Source organism: Schistocerca serialis, chromosome 7 (assembly GCF_023864345.2).
Source record: "Schistocerca serialis cubense isolate TAMUIC-IGC-003099 chromosome 7, iqSchSeri2.2, whole genome shotgun sequence".
Classification (NCBI taxonomy): domain Eukaryota; kingdom Metazoa; phylum Arthropoda; class Insecta; order Orthoptera; family Acrididae; genus Schistocerca; species Schistocerca serialis.
In genome coordinates, this window is record NC_064644.1 from 603,288,662 (window position 1) to 603,309,177 (window position 20,516).

At 49.1% G+C, this 20,516-nt stretch overlaps 31 non-coding genes across 31 annotated transcripts; all 31 read right to left on the bottom strand.

The window, feature by feature from the left end:
* Positions 1-5,000: 5,000 nt before the first annotated feature.
* On the bottom strand, positions 5,001-5,072 carry Trnat-agu (transfer RNA threonine (anticodon AGU)). The gene has a single exon. It is a non-coding gene; the product is annotated as a tRNA-Thr (tRNA).
* A 322-nt stretch (positions 5,073-5,394) lies between these two features.
* Positions 5,395-5,467, bottom strand: Trnak-cuu (transfer RNA lysine (anticodon CUU)). The gene has a single exon. It is a non-coding gene; the product is annotated as a tRNA-Lys (tRNA).
* Positions 5,468-5,910: 443 nt separating this feature from the next.
* Positions 5,911-5,983, bottom strand: Trnar-ucg (transfer RNA arginine (anticodon UCG)). The gene has a single exon. It is a non-coding gene; the product is annotated as a tRNA-Arg (tRNA).
* Positions 5,984-6,528: 545 nt separating this feature from the next.
* On the bottom strand, positions 6,529-6,600 carry Trnat-agu (transfer RNA threonine (anticodon AGU)). Its single transcript has one exon. It is a non-coding gene; the product is annotated as a tRNA-Thr (tRNA).
* A 322-nt stretch (positions 6,601-6,922) lies between these two features.
* Positions 6,923-6,995, bottom strand: Trnak-cuu (transfer RNA lysine (anticodon CUU)). The gene has a single exon. It is a non-coding gene; the product is annotated as a tRNA-Lys (tRNA).
* A 439-nt stretch (positions 6,996-7,434) lies between these two features.
* Trnar-ucg (transfer RNA arginine (anticodon UCG)) lies at positions 7,435-7,507 on the bottom strand. The gene has a single exon. It is a non-coding gene; the product is annotated as a tRNA-Arg (tRNA).
* A 545-nt stretch (positions 7,508-8,052) lies between these two features.
* Trnat-agu (transfer RNA threonine (anticodon AGU)) lies at positions 8,053-8,124 on the bottom strand. The gene has a single exon. It is a non-coding gene; the product is annotated as a tRNA-Thr (tRNA).
* Positions 8,125-8,446: 322 nt separating this feature from the next.
* Positions 8,447-8,519, bottom strand: Trnak-cuu (transfer RNA lysine (anticodon CUU)). The gene has a single exon. It is a non-coding gene; the product is annotated as a tRNA-Lys (tRNA).
* A 439-nt stretch (positions 8,520-8,958) lies between these two features.
* Positions 8,959-9,031, bottom strand: Trnar-ucg (transfer RNA arginine (anticodon UCG)). Its single transcript has one exon. It is a non-coding gene; the product is annotated as a tRNA-Arg (tRNA).
* Positions 9,032-9,573: 542 nt separating this feature from the next.
* On the bottom strand, positions 9,574-9,645 carry Trnat-agu (transfer RNA threonine (anticodon AGU)). The gene has a single exon. It is a non-coding gene; the product is annotated as a tRNA-Thr (tRNA).
* Positions 9,646-9,967: 322 nt separating this feature from the next.
* Positions 9,968-10,040, bottom strand: Trnak-cuu (transfer RNA lysine (anticodon CUU)). The gene has a single exon. It is a non-coding gene; the product is annotated as a tRNA-Lys (tRNA).
* A 439-nt stretch (positions 10,041-10,479) lies between these two features.
* Positions 10,480-10,552, bottom strand: Trnar-ucg (transfer RNA arginine (anticodon UCG)). The gene has a single exon. It is a non-coding gene; the product is annotated as a tRNA-Arg (tRNA).
* Positions 10,553-11,097: 545 nt separating this feature from the next.
* On the bottom strand, positions 11,098-11,169 carry Trnat-agu (transfer RNA threonine (anticodon AGU)). Its single transcript has one exon. It is a non-coding gene; the product is annotated as a tRNA-Thr (tRNA).
* A 322-nt stretch (positions 11,170-11,491) lies between these two features.
* Trnak-cuu (transfer RNA lysine (anticodon CUU)) lies at positions 11,492-11,564 on the bottom strand. The gene has a single exon. It is a non-coding gene; the product is annotated as a tRNA-Lys (tRNA).
* Positions 11,565-12,003: 439 nt separating this feature from the next.
* On the bottom strand, positions 12,004-12,076 carry Trnar-ucg (transfer RNA arginine (anticodon UCG)). Its single transcript has one exon. It is a non-coding gene; the product is annotated as a tRNA-Arg (tRNA).
* Positions 12,077-12,618: 542 nt separating this feature from the next.
* Positions 12,619-12,690, bottom strand: Trnat-agu (transfer RNA threonine (anticodon AGU)). Its single transcript has one exon. It is a non-coding gene; the product is annotated as a tRNA-Thr (tRNA).
* A 322-nt stretch (positions 12,691-13,012) lies between these two features.
* Trnak-cuu (transfer RNA lysine (anticodon CUU)) lies at positions 13,013-13,085 on the bottom strand. The gene has a single exon. It is a non-coding gene; the product is annotated as a tRNA-Lys (tRNA).
* A 439-nt stretch (positions 13,086-13,524) lies between these two features.
* Positions 13,525-13,597, bottom strand: Trnar-ucg (transfer RNA arginine (anticodon UCG)). Its single transcript has one exon. It is a non-coding gene; the product is annotated as a tRNA-Arg (tRNA).
* Positions 13,598-14,142: 545 nt separating this feature from the next.
* Positions 14,143-14,214, bottom strand: Trnat-agu (transfer RNA threonine (anticodon AGU)). Its single transcript has one exon. It is a non-coding gene; the product is annotated as a tRNA-Thr (tRNA).
* Positions 14,215-14,536: 322 nt separating this feature from the next.
* Trnak-cuu (transfer RNA lysine (anticodon CUU)) lies at positions 14,537-14,609 on the bottom strand. The gene has a single exon. It is a non-coding gene; the product is annotated as a tRNA-Lys (tRNA).
* Positions 14,610-15,048: 439 nt separating this feature from the next.
* On the bottom strand, positions 15,049-15,121 carry Trnar-ucg (transfer RNA arginine (anticodon UCG)). Its single transcript has one exon. It is a non-coding gene; the product is annotated as a tRNA-Arg (tRNA).
* Positions 15,122-15,666: 545 nt separating this feature from the next.
* Positions 15,667-15,738, bottom strand: Trnat-agu (transfer RNA threonine (anticodon AGU)). Its single transcript has one exon. It is a non-coding gene; the product is annotated as a tRNA-Thr (tRNA).
* A 322-nt stretch (positions 15,739-16,060) lies between these two features.
* On the bottom strand, positions 16,061-16,133 carry Trnak-cuu (transfer RNA lysine (anticodon CUU)). The gene has a single exon. It is a non-coding gene; the product is annotated as a tRNA-Lys (tRNA).
* Positions 16,134-16,572: 439 nt separating this feature from the next.
* Positions 16,573-16,645, bottom strand: Trnar-ucg (transfer RNA arginine (anticodon UCG)). The gene has a single exon. It is a non-coding gene; the product is annotated as a tRNA-Arg (tRNA).
* Positions 16,646-17,187: 542 nt separating this feature from the next.
* Trnat-agu (transfer RNA threonine (anticodon AGU)) lies at positions 17,188-17,259 on the bottom strand. The gene has a single exon. It is a non-coding gene; the product is annotated as a tRNA-Thr (tRNA).
* Positions 17,260-17,581: 322 nt separating this feature from the next.
* Positions 17,582-17,654, bottom strand: Trnak-cuu (transfer RNA lysine (anticodon CUU)). The gene has a single exon. It is a non-coding gene; the product is annotated as a tRNA-Lys (tRNA).
* A 439-nt stretch (positions 17,655-18,093) lies between these two features.
* On the bottom strand, positions 18,094-18,166 carry Trnar-ucg (transfer RNA arginine (anticodon UCG)). The gene has a single exon. It is a non-coding gene; the product is annotated as a tRNA-Arg (tRNA).
* A 542-nt stretch (positions 18,167-18,708) lies between these two features.
* On the bottom strand, positions 18,709-18,780 carry Trnat-agu (transfer RNA threonine (anticodon AGU)). Its single transcript has one exon. It is a non-coding gene; the product is annotated as a tRNA-Thr (tRNA).
* Positions 18,781-19,102: 322 nt separating this feature from the next.
* Positions 19,103-19,175, bottom strand: Trnak-cuu (transfer RNA lysine (anticodon CUU)). The gene has a single exon. It is a non-coding gene; the product is annotated as a tRNA-Lys (tRNA).
* A 439-nt stretch (positions 19,176-19,614) lies between these two features.
* Positions 19,615-19,687, bottom strand: Trnar-ucg (transfer RNA arginine (anticodon UCG)). The gene has a single exon. It is a non-coding gene; the product is annotated as a tRNA-Arg (tRNA).
* A 542-nt stretch (positions 19,688-20,229) lies between these two features.
* Trnat-agu (transfer RNA threonine (anticodon AGU)) lies at positions 20,230-20,301 on the bottom strand. Its single transcript has one exon. It is a non-coding gene; the product is annotated as a tRNA-Thr (tRNA).
* Between the last annotated feature and the right edge of the window lie 215 nt (positions 20,302-20,516).

Consider the following 20,516-nt stretch of genomic DNA (forward strand, 5'->3'; position numbering starts at 1 on the left):
GCCAAAGGATGCGTCCGTGGTGGGCGTGCCAGACCTATCGTTAGCCATGGTCGGAATCCGTTTCCTCTAGGATGGTTAGTGGAACCGGATGTCGATGCCAGCGGCGTGGAAGTGTGGTCCCAACGTGGCGTAACCCATGGACAGTGTCCCGCAAGGCATCCACTTTCTCATAGAGCCGCCGCGCGTTGTTGCGTATGGTCGTCTTTAGGGGGACGATATCTGCTTCCTCGTGGAGAGTAACAATTCTCGTGAGTGGCGGGGCGTTCAGGCTCCACCTGAGCACCTTGTTCTGCAGGCGCTGCAATGTCCGCATCCTGGTGACACTAATCGTGGCCCATGCAGCAGATCCATACGTGAGGGCAGGCAGGATAACTGTTCGGTAAATGCGGAGCTTGGTATGCAGGTTAAGATCCCTACTGCGAAAGAGCGGGTACAAAGCCCTGGTTAGCTTTTGCCCCTTGGTGGTGACATACTCCGCATGACAGTGGAAGAGCAACTTGTGGTCCATCTGGACCCCGAGATAGGTGGTTGTCGGGGACCAGGGCACCTGCACACCTGCAATTGAGATATTGCGGCGGAGGACTGGGCGCCGTTTCGTGAAGTAAACTGCCGTAGTTTTGGCGGCATTGAGAGCTATTTTGTTTGTCCGGCACCAGGTGATAGTGGCGTCCACCTGTCGCTGGAGGCGGGCGACGACGGCGTCGGTAATGCGGCCAGTGGTGTATAGCGCTGTGTCGTCAGCGTATTGTGCAAGGTGGCACTCGGGGATGACCGGCATATCATTGACATAGATATTAAATAGGATGGGAGATAGCACCGATCCTTGCGGAGTGCCTGCCGACAACTGGCGAATGCCAGAACGCATTCCCCGTTGAGCCACTAGGAAAGTCCTACCACGGAGGAAGTCATCCACGATCTTGACATAAATATCCGGTATAGGGGTCTGAGTCAGCATCTTGTGTACGAGGTTGTCTTGCCAGATTTTATCGTAGGCGTTTTGCAAGTCCAAAAAAACGGCAGCTGTCGACTTGGCAGTGTTGAAGCCTTTGCTGATGTGTTCAGTGATCCGTAGGACCTGAAGTTCAGCCGAGAGGTGCGAAGTGAATCCAAACTGTTCAGGACGGATCGTCCCAGCTGCTGCAAGAGGTTGGGAAAGTCGGTGAAGGATCACAGATTCAAGGACCTTCGCCATAGTGTTTAGGAGGCTGATGGGCCTGTTGTTGGTGGGGACTGTAGGGTCTTTGAACCTCTTGGGGATCGCAATCAGCTTGGCTTGTTTCCACTGAGGGGGGAAAAGGCCAGATGTGAGACAACAGTTTAAAATCTTGGTGAACAAGATGAGTGGTGTGCGGGGAAGGTGGCAAAGATGTTCATTTAAAATTCCGTCCAATCCAGGGGCCGACCGGCCACGTTTCCGTCGAAGGATGCGCTGAATTTCTGCCATGGACGTAAGAAGGGGAGCAGACTGGGGTGGGCGGTTGCGGAATGCAGCAACAGCTGTCAGGACTTCATGTTCTTCCTGTAGTTCGTTCGGAGAAAGGTCCTGGACCAGAGGGCAGTTTTGGGCCTCGAACGCATCTGCCAGCGTTTCGACAATTTGCAGGGTATCATATGACAAGCCCGCTGCTGTGCGAATAGGATGGGCAGTCGCTGGCTTAGAACGCCGCAGGGTGCGAATTACAGCCCAGTCAGATTTTTGGTGGAGTAGGAAAGTGGACATCCTGTCCTCCCACTGTTCAGACCTCCATTCGGCGAGCCGGTGGCTGAATTCGCGTTGGAGGCGTCTCATTTGGCGTTTGTCCTGGGGGTCACGAAACTGCTTCCACCTCCGGCGGTAGCGGTTCTTTTGCACCTTCAGCTCTCGTAACAGAGGGGGCAAGTCGTCCAGGGATGTTAAATTTCGAGGTGGAGTGGAGGTGGAGAGTTTCACTGCTTTCTGTATTTTGGTGGTAAGGTAATCCACAGCACGGACTATATTGGCCGGTGTTGTCAAATCGAGGTCGTGTCGAGTGGTGTTATTAAGAACCCTGGTAAACTTGTCCCAGTTGGTGAGGGTCGCAGTGGAACGAGCATCAAATGAAAGGGCAGCATTGGTGAGGTGCAATAGTACTGGCTCATGGTCAGAGGCCAGTTCGTGGATAACTTCCAGCGAAAACTGAGCAGTGATGTTTTTGAAGATGGCCACATCCAGAACGTCTGGCTGGCAGTTAGTACGGACTGGGATATGGGTAGGTTCGTGGGGGCCATAGACTGATAGTGCTAAAGTATCCTCCAGGTCAAGGAGGAGCCGGCCTTTGGGGTTAGACACGCGAGAATGCCAAGCTGGGTGCTTGGCATTGAGATCTGCCCCAATGATAAGCCTGTCAAAGGATGACAATGTGCGTAGATCTGCTTCCAGCAGTGGCTTGTTTGGGCTCAAATACGCTGCTGCAAAGGTAATCGCACCAAGGCGTGTGGAGATGGTAACTGCTGTGGCCTCTATGTGTTCCATTGGCTGGAGAATCTCTTGGGTATGGACAAGAGCTTTGTTGAGGAATACAGCTGTGCCTCCACCACGGCGGTCGAGGCGGTCAGAGCGGTAACACACCATATTGCGAAGGCGGAAATCGTCTGCCGGTTTGAGGTGTGTTTCTGTGACCAGTAAAACATCCACACAATAGTCATGGAGGAAGGTGTTCAATTCTGTCTTCATACGTTTTATGCCATTGGCATTAAAAATGCAAGTGACAAGATCCCGAGGGGGCTGGTGGTGGTGTGGAGGTCCATTCGCCATTACAACAATATTTGACTAAGCCCCTCCACTAGGGCGATGACCTTGGAGAGCCCGTCCTCCGACTGACGGATTTTTTGTGCAGTGTCACGAATAACAGCCCGGATGTGGGGTTTCGTGAAAAAGGAGATGACCTGGAGGATTTCACGCATATCCGCCCGAAAGGACGCATCAGTCTCCACCACTGGGGCAGGGTCCTGGGTGGTCTGCTTGCCCCTACGGCGCGCAGGAGCAGGTGTAGTAGTAGGCAGAGTGGGGGTAGGGGCAGAGGGCTGAGACAGAGCCACAGATGGACTGGAGGGAGCTGCAGCTGGCTCCTGTAGTTGGTGAGCAGTGGGAGCTGTCACGGAAGACAGACAATGAGGAGGAGACCGGGCTGCAGCAGCAAAGGATGTCGTGGGAGTCTGGGCAGGAAGGGGCACAGGAGCCACCGAACCATCTGGTGCCTGAGTGGCTGGTACCAGAGTGGCTGCTGAGGACAGTGCACCAGGCTGACCCCGCAAAACAGGGTAGTTGGTCATGTCCCGTACCGGTGGGGGAGGTCGATTTGTTCTTGGTTTCTTTTTGGGTGGACGAGAAGACTTCAGTGCCTTCTGGTAAACAGGGCACCCCCTCCAGGATGCCATGTGGTGGGGATCGTGCGTCGTTCCCAAACATCTGGCACAGGTAGGTTTCTCCAAAGCAGGGAGTGTGCAGTTCTCCACTAAATGTGGGCCAGCACACTTAACACACCGCAACGGCAGGGAACAGTAATTCCCAGTATGTCGTAAACGTTGGCATTTGCGACAGATGGCTGGCCCGTTGCGGCCCTCGTACGATTCAATCCGGACTTTCGTGTACAGAAGATACCGGATTTGGTAAATCCGCTCTATGTCCTCCCTCCGGGAAAGGGAGACGACGTGGGTAGGGCAGGGGATCAATGCCCTGGTCTCAGGATTTCTCTTGCTATACTGGTGGACCAAAGGATCTTCGAAATCGAGTCGAAGCAGTTCCTCCTTGACCTCCTCTGCCGTAACCTCTGGTGGCAAGTCCTTGATGACGATTTTGGTGCGGCGATTACCCGACGTCTGGTGGGTAAAGTAAGGCATCGCCTTTGATTTTACGAAGTCGAGAATGGTAAGATAGTCGTCCCTACTGTCAAGCAGGTATTTCACATGATCTTTTTGGTAAACAGCTCTCAATTGGCCGACAATGAGCCGCTGGAGCTCAGTGTTCAGTTTCGTGTAATTAGTGACATTATATACCACAATGGGGGGTATCCGCTCTTTCTTCAGAGGGCTTGACGGGATCTCTTGAGAAGGAGGGTCGGGAGCATGAGTCATTTCCTCATCCACAGGACCATCCGGTGCGGCGTCCCCCGGCAGGGGGGTATCGGAGCACGATCCGCTGCCACCACAGCCCGCGTGGGCGGAGGGACGTCTGGAGCGACGGCCAGAGGACTTTCCGACTGGGTCAGGGTGTCCCGAAGACTCGCCACGGTGGCGGGACGGCGTAGAGGGGGGTGCAGGTACAGCCGGGTGGTGGTCAGACAGAGCCGATGTGTTCGCCGCCTCACTACGAGAAAGATCAATTACTAGGCGGTCAGGTGAATCGTCGGACGACGACGACGACGCGGATGAACGGACCCTGACACGCGACGGTGGACGGTCTTCATGATGATCGGTTTCAGTGCCGGTTGTGTCCACCGGTGATTTGTGGCGGTTGGCGCGATTCAAGCGATCTTTCGCCCGTTGCGAGGTGGGCAGAGCATTGTGCGCGACGGGGGGCCGGGACGAGCGGCTTTTCCGACGCGGTTCTCCCCGAAGGGCGGCAGGGTCGGAGGGTCGCGAAGGCTGCTTCGCGAGTTTCTCCATACTGGGCGCGGGTCCGCCTGACATGGCCAGGGGCCCGGCGCGAGAGGACTGCGCACACCAAAAACTTCCCAGCTATTCTGGGGTATTAACTACTAAAACTCCAACGCCGAAATAGCGGATATACCAACGCTGTTAAGCAGTGCAAAAACTGTAACGATACGACACGGTAACGCACTCGTATAAGTAATAACACTTTCAGGGATCCAACCTGAAGCACGTGCAAAAGCAGCAGTTTCTGGTGCCTACTTTAATAGCACCATTCGCACTTTTCATTTGCGAGAGCATTTCTTAAATACCGCACCCATTCATAATTTTTTTTATTCTTGACCGCTTTTTTCGAAAGGGCTACGGTAGAAGGGGCTGTTACAAAATTCGTTTGCCTCCTGTGAGGATCGAACTCACGACCTCTGGTTTACTAGACCAGCGCTCTGCCACTGAGCTAAGGAGGCGCCGCCTGGTGCATTTTTCGGGTACTTTATTCTTATGGAGTAGTGAATCGGAGCCCTTCAGCTGGAAACGCACCGCATTAGCGACCATTATTTGTATTTAGTTAGCACAGCTGCTGCTTTCCTACACATCTCACACGATATCGATGTACACCTAAAATTCCAAATACAACACATTTATTTCATTTCAGAGTTACTTTCAGCTTCAAAAACCATTCCTCTGATATTCATACGAAGCTAGGCATCGTCGTAACCCGTTACGTTCATTACGCAAAGCTCACGAGAGGGGCGCAGGTTGCATCCGCGTAGACACAAAATTTCGCGCCGCCCAGCGTGGGGCTCGAACCCACGACCCTGAGATTAAGAGTCTCATGCTCTACCGACTGAGCTAGCCGGGCTCCACACAACGCATTACGAGCCATACAATACTTATGGGACCTGCGACCATCTATGAAAGGTCCTTTTCACTACAGCTTATTTCCTGCTGCCACAAATGAGCTACAATCCTATTCAATGAAAAAAAAATTGTGTCCGAAAGGAATCAAATCTACTTGAAATGATACGTGGCTATCAGCACCGTTATTCAACACACATGCTCGACTGTGCGCAGACGCCTGTGGCGTAGCTCTTGGGTCCTGAATCAGACGCAGTAGTTCCAACAAAAACTCTCCTGATCGAAACAGTGCCGAAAATTTCGCTACAGAACCCCCTTGTCTTGCTTGTGCTTCAGGTAGACGCCGGTTTGCAGCCAGGAAGCGGACAGCAGCAACTTTCAACTAGTTTTGTAGTACTCAAACAACACAGCAAAACAGCATGCATCTTTTGCAGAACTGGAAAAAGTCGACCGTGACAGGATTCGAACCTGCAATCTTCGGATCCGAAGTCCGACGCCTTATCCATTAGACCACACGGTCACTGGCGCAATCTGCTTCCCCACACACACCTCATTTTCGCCATTTGTACGCTTGCCGGAATGAATTTCCCATCTTTGACGCAATTCTCCATCTCCAATTTCAGTACTATAAATGCGATGCTACTTCTTGCTGTGTCCCATCGCAAGTTACATTCAAGCCCTTATGACGCTGATCAAACAAGAGGTTGCAAATCAGCTTCAATCGCTTACTGCCATCTCAGTCGGTTGCAGAAGGTACCTCACCCTATGTCATACAAAGGCGAGTTGCCGCTATTACCAAGGCGGCGGCGGCGCCGACGACGACGACGACAACCGCGAGGGTCTCTACCAGGGGTAGAAAATACTTCACAAGAACTAAGTATTTCACGTCGGCATTCTCCAGAGACTGCCAAAAGCAGCAGTTTCTGGTGCCTACTTTAATAGCACCATTCGCACTTTTCATTTGCGAGAGCATTTCTTAAATACCGCACCCATTCATAATTTTTTTTATTCTTGACCGCTTTTTTCGAAAGGGCTACGGTAGAAGGGGCTGTTACAAAATTCGTTTGCCTCCTGTGAGGATCGAACTCACGACCTCTGGTTTACTAGACCAGCGCTCTGCCACTGAGCTAAGGAGGCGCCGCCTGGTGCATTTTTCGGGTACTTTATTCTTATGGAGTAGTGAATCGGAGCCCTTCAGCTGGAAACGCACCGCATTAGCGACCATTATTTGTATTTAGTTAGCACAGCTGCTGCTTTCCTACACATCTCACACGATATCGATGTACACCTAAAATTCCAAATACAACACATTTATTTCATTTCAGAGTTACTTTCAGCTTCAAAAACCATTCCTCTGATATTCATACGAAGCTAGGCATCGTCGTAACCCGTTACGTTCATTACGCAAAGCTCACGAGAGGGGCGCAGGTTGCATCCGCGTAGACACAAAATTTCGCGCCGCCCAGCGTGGGGCTCGAACCCACGACCCTGAGATTAAGAGTCTCATGCTCTACCGACTGAGCTAGCCGGGCTCCACACAACGCATTACGAGCCATACAATACTTATGGGACCTGCGACCATCTATGAAAGGTCCTTTTCACTACAGCTTATTTCCTGCTGCCACAAATGAGCTACAATCCTATTCAATGAAAAATTGTGTCCGAAAGGAATCAAATCTACTTGAAATGATACGTGGCTATCAGCACCGTTATTCAACACACATGCTCGACTGTGCGCAGACGCCTGTGGCGTAGCTCTTGGGTCCTGAATCAGACGCAGTAGTTCCAACAAAAACTCTCCTGATCGAAACAGTGCCGAAAATTTCGCTACAGAACCCCCTTGTCTTGCTTGTGCTTCAGGTAGACGCCGGTTTGCAGCCAGGAAGCGGACAGCAGCAACTTTCAACTAGTTTTGTAGTACTCAAACAACACAGCAAAACAGCATGCATCTTTTGCAGAACTGGAAAAAGTCGACCGTGACAGGATTCGAACCTGCAATCTTCGGATCCGAAGTCCGACGCCTTATCCATTAGGCCACACGGTCACTGGCGCAATCTGCTTCCCCACACACACCTCATTTTCGCCATTTGTACGCTTGCCGGAATGAATTTCCCATCTTTGACGCAATTCTCCATCTCCAATTTCAGTACTATAAATGCGATGCTACTTCTTGCTGTGTCCCATCGCAAGTTACATTCAAGCCCTTATGACGCTGATCAAACAAGAGGTTGCAAATCAGCTTCAATCGCTTACTGCCATCTCAGTCGGTTGCAGAAGGTACCTCACCCTATGTCATACAAAGGCGAGTTGCCGCTATTACCAAGGCGGCGGCGGCGCCGACGACGACGACGACAACCGCGAGGGTCTCTACCAGGGGTAGAAAATACTTCACAAGAACTAAGTATTTCACGTCGGCATTCTCCAGAGACTGCCAAAAGCAGCAGTTTCTGGTGCCTACTTTAATAGCACCATTCGCACTTTTCATTTGCGAGAGCATTTCTTAAATACCGCACCCATTCATAATTTTTTTTATTCTTGACCGCTTTTTTCGAAAGGGCTACGGTAGAAGGGGCTGTTACAAAATTCGTTTGCCTCCTGTGAGGATCGAACTCACGACCTCTGGTTTACTAGACCAGCGCTCTGCCACTGAGCTAAGGAGGCGCCGCCTGGTGCATTTTTCGGGTACTTTATTCTTATGGAGTAGTGAATCGGAGCCCTTCAGCTGGAAACGCACCGCATTAGCGACCATTATTTGTATTTAGTTAGCACAGCTGCTGCTTTCCTACACATCTCACACGATATCGATGTACACCTAAAATTCCAAATACAACACATTTATTTCATTTCAGAGTTACTTTCAGCTTCAAAAACCATTCCTCTGATATTCATACGAAGCTAGGCATCGTCGTAACCCGTTACGTTCATTACGCAAAGCTCACGAGAGGGGCGCAGGTTGCATCCGCGTAGACACAAAATTTCGCGCCGCCCAGCGTGGGGCTCGAACCCACGACCCTGAGATTAAGAGTCTCATGCTCTACCGACTGAGCTAGCCGGGCTCCACACAACGCATTACGAGCCATACAATACTTATGGGACCTGCGACCATCTATGAAAGGTCCTTTTCACTACAGCTTATTTCCTGCTGCCACAAATGAGCTACAATCCTATTCAATGAAAAATTGTGTCCGAAAGGAATCAAATCTACTTGAAATGATACGTGGCTATCAGCACCGTTATTCAACACACATGCTCGACTGTGCGCAGACGCCTGTGGCGTAGCTCTTGGGTCCTGAATCAGACGCAGTAGTTCCAACAAAAACTCTCCTGATCGAAACAGTGCCGAAAATTTCGCTACAGAACCCCCTTGTCTTGCTTGTGCTTCAGGTAGACGCCGGTTTGCAGCCAGGAAGCGGACAGCAGCAACTTTCAACTAGTTTTGTAGTACTCAAACAACACAGCAAAACAGCATGCATCTTTTGCAGAACTGGAAAAAGTCGACCGTGACAGGATTCGAACCTGCAATCTTCGGATCCGAAGTCCGACGCCTTATCCATTAGACCACACGGTCACTGGCGCAATCTGCTTCCCCACACACACCTCATTTTCGCCATTTGTACGCTTGCCGGAATGAATTTCCCATCTTTGACGCAATTCTCCATCTCCAATTTCAGTACTATAAATGCGATGCTACTTCTTGCTGTGTCCCATCGCAAGTTACATTCAAGCCCTTATGACGCTGATCAAACAAGAGGTTGCAAATCAGCTTCAATCGCTTACTGCCATCTCAGTCGGTTGCAGAAGGTACCTCACCCTATGTCATACAAAGGCGAGTTGCCGCTATTACCAAGGCGGCGGCGGCGCCGACGACGACGACAACCGCGAGGGTCTCTACCAGGGGTAGAAAATACTTCACAAGAACTAAGTATTTCACGTCGGCATTCTCCAGAGACTGCCAAAAGCAGCAGTTTCTGGTGCCTACTTTAATAGCACCATTCGCACTTTTCATTTGCGAGAGCATTTCTTAAATACCGCACCCATTCATAATTTTTTTTATTCTTGACCGCTTTTTTCGAAAGGGCTACGGTAGAAGGGGCTGTTACAAAATTCGTTTGCCTCCTGTGAGGATCGAACTCACGACCTCTGGTTTACTAGACCAGCGCTCTGCCACTGAGCTAAGGAGGCGCCGCCTGGTGCATTTTTCGGGTACTTTATTCTTATGGAGTAGTGAATCGGAGCCCTTCAGCTGGAAACGCACCGCATTAGCGACCATTATTTGTATTTAGTTAGCACAGCTGCTGCTTTCCTACACATCTCACACGATATCGATGTACACCTAAAATTCCAAATACAACACATTTATTTCATTTCAGAGTTACTTTCAGCTTCAAAAACCATTCCTCTGATATTCATACGAAGCTAGGCATCGTCGTAACCCGTTACGTTCATTACGCAAAGCTCACGAGAGGGGCGCAGGTTGCATCCGCGTAGACACAAAATTTCGCGCCGCCCAGCGTGGGGCTCGAACCCACGACCCTGAGATTAAGAGTCTCATGCTCTACCGACTGAGCTAGCCGGGCTCCACACAACGCATTACGAGCCATACAATACTTATGGGACCTGCGACCATCTATGAAAGGTCCTTTTCACTACAGCTTATTTCCTGCTGCCACAAATGAGCTACAATCCTATTCAATGAAAAATTGTGTCCGAAAGGAATCAAATCTACTTGAAATGATACGTGGCTATCAGCACCGTTATTCAACACACATGCTCGACTGTGCGCAGACGCCTGTGGCGTAGCTCTTGGGTCCTGAATCAGACGCAGTAGTTCCAACAAAAACTCTCCTGATCGAAACAGTGCCGAAAATTTCGCTACAGAACCCCCTTGTCTTGCTTGTGCTTCAGGTAGACGCCGGTTTGCAGCCAGGAAGCGGACAGCAGCAACTTTCAACTAGTTTTGTAGTACTCAAACAACACAGCAAAACAGCATGCATCTTTTGCAGAACTGGAAAAAGTCGACCGTGACAGGATTCGAACCTGCAATCTTCGGATCCGAAGTCCGACGCCTTATCCATTAGACCACACGGTCACTGGCGCAATCTGCTTCCCCACACACACCTCATTTTCGCCATTTGTACGCTTGCCGGAATGAATTTCCCATCTTTGACGCAATTCTCCATCTCCAATTTCAGTACTATAAATGCGATGCTACTTCTTGCTGTGTCCCATCGCAAGTTACATTCAAGCCCTTATGACGCTGATCAAACAAGAGGTTGCAAATCAGCTTCAATCGCTTACTGCCATCTCAGTCGGTTGCAGAAGGTACCTCACCCTATGTCATACAAAGGCGAGTTGCCGCTATTACCAAGGCGGCGGCGGCGCCGACGACGACGACGACAACCGCGAGGGTCTCTACCAGGGGTAGAAAATACTTCACAAGAACTAAGTATTTCACGTCGGCATTCTCCAGAGACTGCCAAAAGCAGCAGTTTCTGGTGCCTACTTTAATAGCACCATTCGCACTTTTCATTTGCGAGAGCATTTCTTAAATACCGCACCCATTCATAATTTTTTTTATTCTTGACCGCTTTTTTCGAAAGGGCTACGGTAGAAGGGGCTGTTACAAAATTCGTTTGCCTCCTGTGAGGATCGAACTCACGACCTCTGGTTTACTAGACCAGCGCTCTGCCACTGAGCTAAGGAGGCGCCGCCTGGTGCATTTTTCGGGTACTTTATTCTTATGGAGTAGTGAATCGGAGCCCTTCAGCTGGAAACGCACCGCATTAGCGACCATTATTTGTATTTAGTTAGCACAGCTGCTGCTTTCCTACACATCTCACACGATATCGATGTACACCTAAAATTCCAAATACAACACATTTATTTCATTTCAGAGTTACTTTCAGCTTCAAAAACCATTCCTCTGATATTCATACGAAGCTAGGCATCGTCGTAACCCGTTACGTTCATTACGCAAAGCTCACGAGAGGGGCGCAGGTTGCATCCGCGTAGACACAAAATTTCGCGCCGCCCAGCGTGGGGCTCGAACCCACGACCCTGAGATTAAGAGTCTCATGCTCTACCGACTGAGCTAGCCGGGCTCCACACAACGCATTACGAGCCATACAATACTTATGGGACCTGCGACCATCTATGAAAGGTCCTTTTCACTACAGCTTATTTCCTGCTGCCACAAATGAGCTACAATCCTATTCAATGAAAAATTGTGTCCGAAAGGAATCAAATCTACTTGAAATGATACGTGGCTATCAGCACCGTTATTCAACACACATGCTCGACTGTGCGCAGACGCCTGTGGCGTAGCTCTTGGGTCCTGAATCAGACGCAGTAGTTCCAACAAAAACTCTCCTGATCGAAACAGTGCCGAAAATTTCGCTACAGAACCCCCTTGTCTTGCTTGTGCTTCAGGTAGACGCCGGTTTGCAGCCAGGAAGCGGACAGCAGCAACTTTCAACTAGTTTTGTAGTACTCAAACAACACAGCAAAACAGCATGCATCTTTTGCAGAACTGGAAAAAGTCGACCGTGACAGGATTCGAACCTGCAATCTTCGGATCCGAAGTCCGACGCCTTATCCATTAGACCACACGGTCACTGGCGCAATCTGCTTCCCCACACACACCTCATTTTCGCCATTTGTACGCTTGCCGGAATGAATTTCCCATCTTTGACGCAATTCTCCATCTCCAATTTCAGTACTATAAATGCGATGCTACTTCTTGCTGTGTCCCATCGCAAGTTACATTCAAGCCCTTATGACGCTGATCAAACAAGAGGTTGCAAATCAGCTTCAATCGCTTACTGCCATCTCAGTCGGTTGCAGAAGGTACCTCACCCTATGTCATACAAAGGCGAGTTGCCGCTATTACCAAGGCGGCGGCGGCGCCGACGACGACGACAACCGCGAGGGTCTCTACCAGGGGTAGAAAATACTTCACAAGAACTAAGTATTTCACGTCGGCATTCTCCAGAGACTGCCAAAAGCAGCAGTTTCTGGTGCCTACTTTAATAGCACCATTCGCACTTTTCATTTGCGAGAGCATTTCTTAAATACCGCACCCATTCATAATTTTTTTTATTCTTGACCGCTTTTTTCGAAAGGGCTACGGTAGAAGGGGCTGTTACAAAATTCGTTTGCCTCCTGTGAGGATCGAACTCACGACCTCTGGTTTACTAGACCAGCGCTCTGCCACTGAGCTAAGGAGGCGCCGCCTGGTGCATTTTTCGGGTACTTTATTCTTATGGAGTAGTGAATCGGAGCCCTTCAGCTGGAAACGCACCGCATTAGCGACCATTATTTGTATTTAGTTAGCACAGCTGCTGCTTTCCTACACATCTCACACGATATCGATGTACACCTAAAATTCCAAATACAACACATTTATTTCATTTCAGAGTTACTTTCAGCTTCAAAAACCATTCCTCTGATATTCATACGAAGCTAGGCATCGTCGTAACCCGTTACGTTCATTACGCAAAGCTCACGAGAGGGGCGCAGGTTGCATCCGCGTAGACACAAAATTTCGCGCCGCCCAGCGTGGGGCTCGAACCCACGACCCTGAGATTAAGAGTCTCATGCTCTACCGACTGAGCTAGCCGGGCTCCACACAACGCATTACGAGCCATACAATACTTATGGGACCTGCGACCATCTATGAAAGGTCCTTTTCACTACAGCTTATTTCCTGCTGCCACAAATGAGCTACAATCCTATTCAATGAAAAATTGTGTCCGAAAGGAATCAAATCTACTTGAAATGATACGTGGCTATCAGCACCGTTATTCAACACACATGCTCGACTGTGCGCAGACGCCTGTGGCGTAGCTCTTGGGTCCTGAATCAGACGCAGTAGTTCCAACAAAAACTCTCCTGATCGAAACAGTGCCGAAAATTTCGCTACAGAACCCCCTTGTCTTGCTTGTGCTTCAGGTAGACGCCGGTTTGCAGCCAGGAAGCGGACAGCAGCAACTTTCAACTAGTTTTGTAGTACTCAAACAACACAGCAAAACAGCATGCATCTTTTGCAGAACTGGAAAAAGTCGACCGTGACAGGATTCGAACCTGCAATCTTCGGATCCGAAGTCCGACGCCTTATCCATTAGACCACACGGTCACTGGCGCAATCTGCTTCCCCACACACACCTCATTTTCGCCATTTGTACGCTTGCCGGAATGAATTTCCCATCTTTGACGCAATTCTCCATCTCCAATTTCAGTACTATAAATGCGATGCTACTTCTTGCTGTGTCCCATCGCAAGTTACATTCAAGCCCTTATGACGCTGATCAAACAAGAGGTTGCAAATCAGCTTCAATCGCTTACTGCCATCTCAGTCGGTTGCAGAAGGTACCTCACCCTATGTCATACAAAGGCGAGTTGCCGCTATTACCAAGGCGGCGGCGGCGCCGACGACGACGACGACAACCGCGAGGGTCTCTACCAGGGGTAGAAAATACTTCACAAGAACTAAGTATTTCACGTCGGCATTCTCCAGAGACTGCCAAAAGCAGCAGTTTCTGGTGCCTACTTTAATAGCACCATTCGCACTTTTCATTTGCGAGAGCATTTCTTAAATACCGCACCCATTCATAATTTTTTTTATTCTTGACCGCTTTTTTCGAAAGGGCTACGGTAGAAGGGGCTGTTACAAAATTCGTTTGCCTCCTGTGAGGATCGAACTCACGACCTCTGGTTTACTAGACCAGCGCTCTGCCACTGAGCTAAGGAGGCGCCGCCTGGTGCATTTTTCGGGTACTTTATTCTTATGGAGTAGTGAATCGGAGCCCTTCAGCTGGAAACGCACCGCATTAGCGACCATTATTTGTATTTAGTTAGCACAGCTGCTGCTTTCCTACACATCTCACACGATATCGATGTACACCTAAAATTCCAAATACAACACATTTATTTCATTTCAGAGTTACTTTCAGCTTCAAAAACCATTCCTCTGATATTCATACGAAGCTAGGCATCGTCGTAACCCGTTACGTTCATTACGCAAAGCTCACGAGAGGGGCGCAGGTTGCATCCGCGTAGACACAAAATTTCGCGCCGCCCAGCGTGGGGCTCGAACCCACGACCCTGAGATTAAGAGTCTCATGCTCTACCGACTGAGCTAGCCGGGCTCCACACAACGCATTACGAGCCATACAATACTTATGGGACCTGCGACCATCTATGAAAGGTCCTTTTCACTACAGCTTATTTCCTGCTGCCACAAATGAGCTACAATCCTATTCAATGAAAAATTGTGTCCGAAAGGAATCAAATCTACTTGAAATGATACGTGGCTATCAGCACCGTTATTCAACACACATGCTCGACTGTGCGCAGACGCCTGTGGCGTAGCTCTTGGGTCCTGAATCAGACGCAGTAGTTCCAACAAAAACTCTCCTGATCGAAACAGTGCCGAAAATTTCGCTACAGAACCCCCTTGTCTTGCTTGTGCTTCAGGTAGACGCCGGTTTGCAGCCAGGAAGCGGACAGCAGCAACTTTCAACTAGTTTTGTAGTACTCAAACAACACAGCAAAACAGCATGCATCTTTTGCAGAACTGGAAAAAGTCGACCGTGACAGGATTCGAACCTGCAATCTTCGGATCCGAAGTCCGACGCCTTATCCATTAGGCCACACGGTCACTGGCGCAATCTGCTTCCCCACACACACCTCATTTTCGCCATTTGTACGCTTGCCGGAATGAATTTCCCATCTTTGACGCAATTCTCCATCTCCAATTTCAGTACTATAAATGCGATGCTACTTCTTGCTGTGTCCCATCGCAAGTTACATTCAAGCCCTTATGACGCTGATCAAACAAGAGGTTGCAAATCAGCTTCAATCGCTTACTGCCATCTCAGTCGGTTGCAGAAGGTACCTCACCCTATGTCATACAAAGGCGAGTTGCCGCTATTACCAAGGCGGCGGCGGCGCCGACGACGACGACGACAACCGCGAGGGTCTCTACCAGGGGTAGAAAATACTTCACAAGAACTAAGTATTTCACGTCGGCATTCTCCAGAGACTGCCAAAAGCAGCAGTTTCTGGTGCCTACTTTAATAGCACCATTCGCACTTTTCATTTGCGAGAGCATTTCTTAAATACCGCACCCATTCATAATTTTTTTTATTCTTGACCGCTTTTTTCGAAAGGGCTACGGTAGAAGGGGCTGTTACAAAATTCGTTTGCCTCCTGTGAGGATCGAACTCACGACCTCTGGTTTACTAGACCAGCGCTCTGCCACTGAGCTAAGGAGGCGCCGCCTGGTGCATTTTTCGGGTACTTTATTCTTATGGAGTAGTGAATCGGAGCCCTTCAGCTGGAAACGCACCGCATTAGCGACCATTATTTGTATTTAGTTAGCACAGCTGCTGCTTTCCTACACATCTCACACGATATCGATGTACACCTAAAATTCCAAATACAACACATTTATTTCATTTCAGAGTTACTTTCAGCTTCAAAAACCATTCCTCTGATATTCATACGAAGCTAGGCATCGTCGTAACCCGTTACGTTCATTACGCAAAGCTCACGAGAGGGGCGCAGGTTGCATCCGCGTAGACACAAAATTTCGCGCCGCCCAGCGTGGGGCTCGAACCCACGACCCTGAGATTAAGAGTCTCATGCTCTACCGACTGAGCTAGCCGGGCTCCACACAACGCATTACGAGCCATACAATACTTATGGGACCTGCGACCATCTATGAAAGGTCCTTTTCACTACAGCTTATTTCCTGCTGCCACAAATGAGCTACAATCCTATTCAATGAAAAATTGTGTCCGAAAGGAATCAAATCTACTTGAAATGATACGTGGCTATCAGCACCGTTATTCAACACACATGCTCGACTGTGCGCAGACGCCTGTGGCGTAGCTCTTGGGTCCTGAATCAGACGCAGTAGTTCCAACAAAAACTCTCCTGATCGAAACAGTGCCGAAAATTTCGCTACAGAACCCCCTTGTCTTGCTTGTGCTTCAGGTAGACGCCGGTTTGCAGCCAGGAAGCGGACAGCAGCAACTTTCAACTAGTTTTGTAGTACTCAAACAACACAGCAAAACAGCATGCATCTTTTGCAGAACTGGAAAAAGTCGACCGTGACAGGATTCGAACCTGCAATCTTCGGATCCGAAGTCCGACGCCTTATCCATTAGACCACACGGTCACTGGCGCAATCTGCTTCCCCACACACACCTCATTTTCGCCATTTGTACGCTTGCCGGAATGAATTTCCCATCTTTGACGCAATTCTCCATCTCCAATTTCAGTACTATAAATGCGATGCTACTTCTTGCTGTGTCCCATCGCAAGTTACATTCAAGCCCTTATGACGCTGATCAAACAAGAGGTTGCAAATCAGCTTCAATCGCTTACTGCCATCTCAGTCGGTTGCAGAAGGTACCTCACCCTATGTCATACAAAGGCGAGTTGCCGCTATTACCAAGGCGGCGGCGGCGCCGACGACGACGACAACCGCGAGGGTCTCTACCAGGGGTAGAAAATACTTCACAAGAACTAAGTATTTCACGTCGGCATTCTCCAGAGACTGCCAAAAGCAGCAGTTTCTGGTGCCTACTTTAATAGCACCATTCGCACTTTTCATTTGCGAGAGCATTTCTTAAATACCGCACCCATTCATAATTTTTTTTATTCTTGACCGCTTTTTTCGAAAGGGCTACGGTAGAAGGGGCTGTTACAAAATTCGTTTGCCTCCTGTGAGGATCGAACTCACGACCTCTGGTTTACTAGACCAGCGCTCTGCCACTGAGCTAAGGAGGCGCCGCCTGGTGCATTTTTCGGGTACTTTATTCTTATGGAGTAGTGAATCGGAGCCCTTCAGCTGGAAACGCACCGCATTAGCGACCATTATTTGTATTTAGTTAGCACAGCTGCTGCTTTCCTACACATCTCACACGATATCGATGTACACCTAAAATTCCAAATACAACACATTTATTTCATTTCAGAGTTACTTTCAGCTTCAAAAACCATTCCTCTGATATTCATACGAAGCTAGGCATCGTCGTAACCCGTTACGTTCATTACGCAAAGCTCACGAGAGGGGCGCAGGTTGCATCCGCGTAGACACAAAATTTCGCGCCGCCCAGCGTGGGGCTCGAACCCACGACCCTGAGATTAAGAGTCTCATGCTCTACCGACTGAGCTAGCCGGGCTCCACACAACGCATTACGAGCCATACAATACTTATGGGACCTGCGACCATCTATGAAAGGTCCTTTTCACTACAGCTTATTTCCTGCTGGCCACAAATGAGCTACAATCCTATTCAATGAAAAATTGTGTCCGAAAGGAATCAAATCTACTTGAAATGATACGTGGCTATCAGCACCGTTATTCAACACACATGCTCGACTGTGCGCAGACGCCTGTGGCGTAGCTCTTGGGTCCTGAATCAGACGCAGTAGTTCCAACAAAAACTCTCCTGATCGAAACAGTGCCGAAAATTTCGCTACAGAACCCCCTGTCTTGCTTGTGCTTCAGGTAGACGCCGGTTTGCAGCCAGGAAGCGGACAGCAGCAACTTTCAACTAGTTCTTGTAGTACTCAAACAACACAGCAAAACAGCATGCATCTTTGCAGAACTGGAAAAAGTCGACCGTGACAGGATTCGAACCTGCAATCTTCGGATCCGAAGTCCGACGCCTTATCCATTAGGACACACGGTCACTGGCGCAATCTGCTTCCCCACACACACCTCATTTTCGCCATTTGTACGCTTGCCGGAATGAATTTCCCATCTTTGACGCAATTCTCCATCTCCAATTTCAGTACTATAAATGCGATGCTACTTCTTGCTGTGTCCCATCGCAAGTTACATTCAAGCCCTTATGACGCTGATCAAACAAGAGGTTGCAAATCAGCTTCAATCGCTTACTGCCATCTCAGTCGGTTGCAGAAGGTACCTCACCCTATGTCATACAAAGGCGAGTTGCCGCTATTACCAAGGCGGCGGCGGCGCCGACGACGACGACAACCGCGAGGGTCTCTACCAGGGGTAGAAAATACTTCACAAGAACTAAGTATTTCACGTCGGCATTCTCCAGAGACTGCCAAAAGCAGCAGTTTCTGGTGCCTACTTTAATAGCACCATTCGCACTTTTCATTTGCGAGAGCATTTCTTAAATACCGCACCCATTCATAATTTTTTTTATTCTTGACCGCTTTTTTCGAAAGGGCTACGGTAGAAGGGGCTGTTACAAAATTCGTTTGCCTCCTGTGAGGATCGAACTCACGACCTCTGGTTTACTAGACCAGCGCTCTGCCACTGAGCTAAGGAGGCGCCGCCTGGTGCATTTTTCGGGTACTTTATTCTTATGGAGTAGTGAATCGGAGCCCTTCAGCTGGAAACGCACCGCATTAGCGACCATTATTTGTATTTAGTTAGCACAGCTGCTGCTTTCCTACACATCTCACACGATATCGATGTACACCTAAAATTCCAAATACAACACATTTATTTCATTTCAGAGTTACTTTCAGCTTCAAAAACCATTCCTCTGATATTCATACGAAGCTAGGCATCGTCGTAACCCGTTACGTTCATTACGCAAAGCTCACGAGAGGGGCGCAGGTTGCATCCGCGTAGACACAAAATTTCGCGCCGCCCAGCGTGGGGCTCGAACCCACGACCCTGAGATTAAGAGTCTCATGCTCTACCGACTGAGCTAGCCGGGCTCCACACAACGCATTACGAGCCATACAATACTTATGGGACCTGCGACCATCTATGAAAGGTCCTTTTCACTACAGCTTATTTCCTGCTGCCACAAATGAGCTACAATCCTATTCAATGAAAAATTGTGTCCGAAAGGAATCAAATCTACTTGAAATGATACGTGGCTATCAGCACCGTTATTCAACACACATGCTCGACTGTGCGCAGACGCCTGTGGCGTAGCTCTTGGGTCCTGAATCAGACGCAGTAGTTCCAACAAAAACTCTCCTGATCGAAACAGTGCCGAAAATTTCGCTACAGAACCCCCTTGTCTTGCTTGTGCTTCAGGTAGACGCCGGTTTGCAGCCAGGAAGCGGACAGCAGCAACTTTCAACTAGTTTTGTAGTACTCAAACAACACAGCAAAACAGCATGCATCTTTTGCAGAACTGGAAAAAGTCGACCGTGACAGGATTCGAACCTGCAATCTTCGGATCCGAAGTCCGACGCCTTATCCATTAGGCCACACGGTCACTGGCGCAATCTGCTTCCCCACACACACCTCATTTTCGCCATTTGTACGCTTGCCGGAATGAATTTCCCATCTTTGACGCAATTCTCCATCTCCAATTTCAGTACTATAAATGCGATGCTACTTCTTGCTGTGTCCCATCGCAAGTTACATTCAAGCCCTTATGACGCTGATCAAACAAGAGGTTGCAAATCAGCTTCAATCGCTTACTGCCATCTCAGTCGGTTGCAGAAGGTACCTCACCCTATGTCATACAAAGGCGAGTTGCCGCTATTACCAAGGCGGCGGCGGCGCCGACGACGACGACAACCGCGAGGGTCTCTACCAGGGGTAGAAAATACTTCACAAGAACTAAGTATTTCACGTCGGCATTCTCCAGAGACTGCCAAAAGCAGCAGTTTCTGGTGCCTACTTTAATAGCACCATTCGCACTTTTCATTTGCGAGAGCATTTCTTAAATACCGCACCCATTCATAATTTTTTTTATTCTTGACCGCTTTTTTCGAAAGGGCTACGGTAGAAGGGGCTGTTACAAAATTCGTTTGCCTCCTGTGAGGATCGAACTCACGACCTCTGGTTTACTAGACCAGCGCTCTGCCACTGAGCTAAGGAGGCGCCGCCTGGTGCATTTTTCGGGTACTTTATTCTTATGGAGTAGTGAATCGGAGCCCTTCAGCTGGAAACGCACCGCATTAGCGACCATTATTTGTATTTAGTTAGCACAGCTGCTGCTTTCCTACACATCTCACACGATATCGATGTACACCTAAAATTCCAAATACAACACATTTATTTCATTTCAGAGTTACTTTCAGCTTCAAAAACCATTC